At 47.2% G+C, this 5,584-nt stretch overlaps 1 pseudogene; it reads right to left on the minus strand.

The window, feature by feature from the left end:
* Window positions 1–4,639: 4,639 nt before the first annotated feature.
* On the minus strand, window positions 4,640–4,753 carry LOC136654522 (5S ribosomal RNA; annotated as a pseudogene).
* Window positions 4,754–5,584: the final 831 nt, after the last annotated feature.

Below are 5,584 nucleotides of genomic sequence, written 5' to 3' on the forward strand. Positions count from 1 at the left end.
AGGGGAGTCTCATCAAAATTATTACTCCACAGCTTTCGTCCTGGAAACCGACAATTAGAAGAAAGAAAATCTTTAACTTTGCGGTTTAGTTGGCTTTCTCCTCTATTTGTATTCTTTTCTGTGAAAGTTTTTATTATGTCATATCCTTAGTGCATAAAAGGCAGCTCCTAATACATAAGAACCTATGACCCAATCTGAGAAGAATACATTATTGGACCTTTCATGCAGTTGCCACAGATTCCATGCAGTAAGTAAATTCACATGCAGTTTTAGGGTGCGGTATAGCAATGAGTGCTAGAAACATGTTAGAAGCTAACTGCAACTAACTGAAACTATTGAGTCTTATGTTACCCCTAACTTGTCTTATTGATTTCAGTTAGAATGGAGCATAACCAACTTTCTCTAGATCAGCGCAAACGGTACTTTGCAATAAGAATGGTTACAAGAGACACAGCCTGATCCTTCCTAACTTCCCCACACCGATGCAGCAGCCCTGGTGTGGCTTCTGTTGCATTCCACAGGGGAATATTGGCTGCTGAAGGTAAAGGGACACTTGTCCTGGGGTAAGCCCCAGCAGCCACAATGGGTCAACTCAGACCTGTGCCAGTTTGTAGTAGTCCTCATTGATCCATATTAGCAGATCAGGATATGGCACGTGTTGGAGCCACAGATCCTGCCCTTTTTCTGGCCCATCCGCCCCTGCCCCTGTCACTGCCCTTTCTCCATCCCTTTCCATTCCCCTGCACTGGAAAGTATCATCTGCTCTGGCAGGTGATGCTTCAGCCTGTGGCATCAGTGAGAAGGCTCTGGCTTTCTGCCAGCAGTGCTCGAAGACACACTGTCAAAAGTGGTTTTTATGACACTTTTGTGGTGGCTTGTGATGGTGGAACGTGCAAAATAGTCAGCACAGACTTGAGAAGCCTGGGCCTTTCTCCTTCCCCCAAGAAAGGTTGGCAACCTTCAATCTCGAAAGACTATGGTATAAGCCTACAGTACCTGGTATTCCCAGACGGTCTCCCATCCAAGTACTAACCAAGCCTGACCCTGCTCAGCTTCCAAGATCAGACAAGATCAGGCATGTGCAGGGTAACAGTTGAAGACCTCCAGATACTTCCCGTGCCCACTGGTTACAGCAGTAGCTGCTTTGGCTCTGCTGCTCCAGTGGTTGCTGGGAAGCTCAGGACTGGGTTGTCAGTCATCAAAGCATCTATAAGTAATACAAAATAGTCACTTCCTGTTTTTGCAATATTGTCCTCAGTTTTGTGCTTGCAAGGGGTTTTCTTTCTTTTCCTATTATGAAATATTGACATTGATTCCGCTTCAGAATGTTTAACATTCCCTGCTGGATCTTATGCTTTATGTACCATGTATTGCCTCTAGGAGCAGGACTTCTGAAAGCCTTCTGAAAGCTCAGTCTCAAAATAGAGTGTCACAGAGTTGCTTATACGAGATCTGGATAACAGCCCCTCTCTTTCCCCTTGGTATCAGTATTTCCATTGTGACAGATGACTTGTCATCTGGCTCTCAAATAGTACGCACCACAAATGGGGTAAAACAGCAAACAGCTCTGTCTTGTGGGATGTATTCAGACTTTTCCCAAAGAAGAAAACCCCACAAAACATAAGGCTGTGTCCTGAGTTGCACATATGGACACAAGGTGGCATTTTATGCTGTTTGTTATGTGATTGTGCACACATGTGCAGGGAAGTGGTGCAACAACCAAATTTTATGTGCAACATCTTAAGCAATGAAGCTCATTGTCATTGTTGGCAACCTTCAGTCTCAAAAGACTATGGTATCACGCTCTGAATGGTGGTTCTGGAACAGTGTCTAGTGTGGCTGAAAAGGCCAATTCGGGAGTGACAATCCCTTCCACACCAGGAGCAAGTGCAGTCTGTCCCTGGTCTGTCTCCCTGGCTATGGGCCTTCCTTCTTTGCCTCTTTGCCTCAGACTGTTGGCCAAGTGTCTCTTCAAACTGGGAAAGGCCATGCTGCACAGCCTGCCTCCAAGCGGGCCGCTCAGAGGCCAGCGTTTCCCACTTGTTGAGGTCCACTCCTAAGGCCTTCAGATCCCTCTTGCAGATGTCCTTGTATCGCAGCTGTGGTCTACCTGTAGGGCGCTTTCCTTGCAATGAAGCTAGGCAGGTGCAAAGTCAAGTCAAGATTCCATTTGGATTTCTGTGCAAAAGAACCACACGGTATTACTTCCTTGTATGCAAGCCCCTTTACATGAGCAGAGGAAACTTTAGGATACAACCCACAGAATCAGAGAGCTGGAAGAGATCAAAAGCCATTCAGTTCAACCTCATACCCTGTCTTCCCCTCATACACAAACATGACACACATGCTGGAACTATACATAAGAACATAAGAACATCCCCACTGAATCAGGCCATAGGCCCATCAAGTCCAGCTTTCTGTATCTCACAGTGGCCCACCAAATGCCTCAGGGAGCACACAGGACAAGATACCTGCATCCCACTGCCATCCCCTGCACCTGGCATTCTGAGGTAAGCCACTTCTAAAATCCAGATGTTGCACATACACATCATGGCTTGTAACCTGTGATGAACTTTTCCTCCAGAAATTTGTCCAATCCCCTTTTAAAGGCACTTAGGCCAGATGCCACCACCACATCCTGTGGCAAGGAGACTGGGCTGTTGTATTGAAATGAAGCACTATCCGCACTGCCAGAGCCAGGTCCAGATCTAGTTTTACACAGGGTCTCTGAGGTTTGTTGCTGGGGTGTGGACATACACAGACATGACAACCTTTCTGAGATGGGGCAACTAGAGCTGTAAAAAATACAGTACTCCAAATGTACCTGAATGATAAATTGATACAAGGCATTATACTAGTACTTTTCAATCTCTTTCCTAATAATTGTCAACACTGAATTTGCCTTTTTAACTGATGCTACATATGGAGTTGGTGTTTTAACCAAGTTAACCACAAACTTAAGATGTTTTTCTCCTTTGCAATACCATCAAGGAAGGGAAGCAATGTTGGATGGTTAGCAAAACTTCCAGATCTGTACTTACAGTGCCATCTTGAGATGTAAGATGGCAAAGCATGTTGGAACAGAGTAGAAAACTTTGCCAGAAGCACGTGACCCAATCTTAACTAAGGGCACAATCCTAACCAGATCTACTCAGAAGTAAGTCCTATTTTGGTCAGTGGGGCTTACTCTCAGGAAAGTGTGGTTGGGATTGCAGCCTAAATCCCTGGTTGGATGCAGCAGTGCTGGTGTGGGCTACCTGGCAATCCACAGAGGAGTTTCAGCTGCCTGGAGGTCTTTGCTCCAGAGTAAGCCCCAGCAGCAGCTAAGGGTTAACTCAGACCTGTGCCAGCAATATCTCTAGCGCAAGTCCAAGGTGTTCTGTACAGGAGGATCAGACCCAGGAAGGAGGTCTGGATTTGTCATTCACCACTGCCCCCCTCCCAAGTCCCACTCCATCTCCTCCCTATTCTGCCCTCTCCCTGCCCTGTTCAAAGCCCTCCTCACTCCCTGCCTTGGCTCCCAGGACAAGGCTTTCCTACTTGTGTGGGTGCACACAGGAAGGTTTTGGCCTTTCTGCCTCTGCAGCTGCTCCCTGCACTTTACAGTGCTTTTGTGGCACACGTATTCCGCCAGTGCAGGTGTTGAGTAGGATTGGGTTGAAAATGTGATGAAATGTGATGTATGTGGCCATTCTGTGTGGTGAGGGTAAGTCCAGACAGGTTGAAAACTGAAATTTCTAGGTCCTGGTGATTGGAATTTTCATTTTTAAAGTTCTGTCCTAATTCCTTCGCCTTGCCCCAAATTAGGACAGAGGTCAGTGCCCCAGCAGTGACAAAATTAGGTATCACAAATTAAATGCCCTGCACATGATTTTGTATGCAAGGAACACCCCTTTCTTTCATGTGCCCCAGTTAAGCCTCTTGTTCTCACCAAAGATGCTCTTATCTTGACCACCCAAATTATTCAACCTTGGATTATTTTTCCTTTGACTTTGTCTTACTATAACTGGTCTACTGAAACTTCTAGACTGTGCACTATGATTCCTCCCTGTTTCTGAACAGCATGCTTCTGCTTGACTTAAGCCTCTCTGGTATCCATTGCTGTCTAGACATCCTTTTTTCCCTTGGACCTGTGGCGTAGCTAGAGGGGTTGCAGGGGTTGCAAGGGCACTGGGCTGCAGACTGCCTGGGGGCAATAGTCTAGCTGCTCACCCACACAATTGTGCCCCCCCCATGACTGCCACTTGTGCCTCTTGCAAAAGTGCCAGTGAAAACTGCAATCTTTTCAAGAGGGGCAGCAGGGTTCAAGTCTCTGACAGCTTGCTCAACTTGCTATGGGGGCTTGGGCGGGGGACAAGCAGGAGGGGCTGGGGGGAGGTGGCAGAGCAAGGGGAGTGAGTGGCCAGAAACTCCAATTGTTGCTCATGCCTCTTGGGGGGCGAGCAGGAGGGCGGCTGGGGTGGATTTTTTTATTTTTCAATTTTAAAAAAACAGGTGTGATATCATTCCCATTTCTGGGTGTGACATGGGGGGCATCATTTTTAACTTTGCCCTGGGCTCCAGGGTGGGTAGCTAAATATTGGATAACCTTATAATTGGTGGTGGTTGGTAACCTTCAGTCTTGAAAGACTATGGTATAAGCCTACAGCACCGGGTATTCCCAGGCAGTCTCCCATCCAAGTACTAACCAGGCCTGACCCTTCTTAGCTTCCGAGATCAGATGAGATCGGGCACGTGCAGGGTAGCCAAGAGTTCCCAGTATGTGTTTTGTCTTGAGTTTCCAGCTAAACTCCTTGGAACATCATTACCAAACTCCTGCTCAGCAGATACAGAAAGATATAACTGGGGTTAAGAACACCCCTCCCCCAATCTATCTTCTTTTTTCCGACAAGGGAAAATACAACACAGAGTGTTGTAACACAGAGTAATAAACCTTGCTGTTTATTTTTTCCATTTGTCTTACTTGGGTTGGCAACCTTCAGTCTCGAAAGACTATGGTATCGCACTCTGAAAGGTGGTTCTGGAACAGCGTCTAGTGTGGCTGAAAAGGCCAATTTGGGAGTGACAATCCCTTCCACACGGGGAGCAAGTGCAGTCTGTCCCTGGTCTGTCTCCCTGGCTATGGGCCTTCCTTCTTTGCCTCTTAGCCTCAGACTGTTGGCCAAGTGTCTCTTCAAACTGGGAAAGGCCATGTTGCACAGCCTGCCTCCAAGCGGGCCACTCAGAGGCCAGGGTTTCCCACTTGTTGAGGTCCACTCCTAAGGCCTTCAGATCCCTCTTGCAAATGTCCTTGTATTGCAGCTGTGGTCTACCTGTAGGGCACTTTCCTTGCACAAGTTCTCCATAGATGAGATCCTTTAGGATCTGGCCATCATCCATTCTCACGACATGACCGAGCCAACGCAGGCGTCTCTGTTTCAGTAGTGCATACATGCTAGGGATTCCAGCACGTTCCAGGACTGTGTTGTTTGGAACTTTGTCCTGCCAGGTGATGCTGAGAATACGTCGGAGGCAGCGCATGTGGAAAGCATTCAGTTTCCTCTCCTGTTGTGAGTGAAGAGTCCATAACTTGCTGCAGTACAGA

The sequence above is a fragment of the Tiliqua scincoides genome, chromosome 5 (assembly GCF_035046505.1).
Source record: "Tiliqua scincoides isolate rTilSci1 chromosome 5, rTilSci1.hap2, whole genome shotgun sequence".
In the NCBI taxonomy this organism is placed as follows: domain Eukaryota; kingdom Metazoa; phylum Chordata; class Lepidosauria; order Squamata; family Scincidae; genus Tiliqua; species Tiliqua scincoides.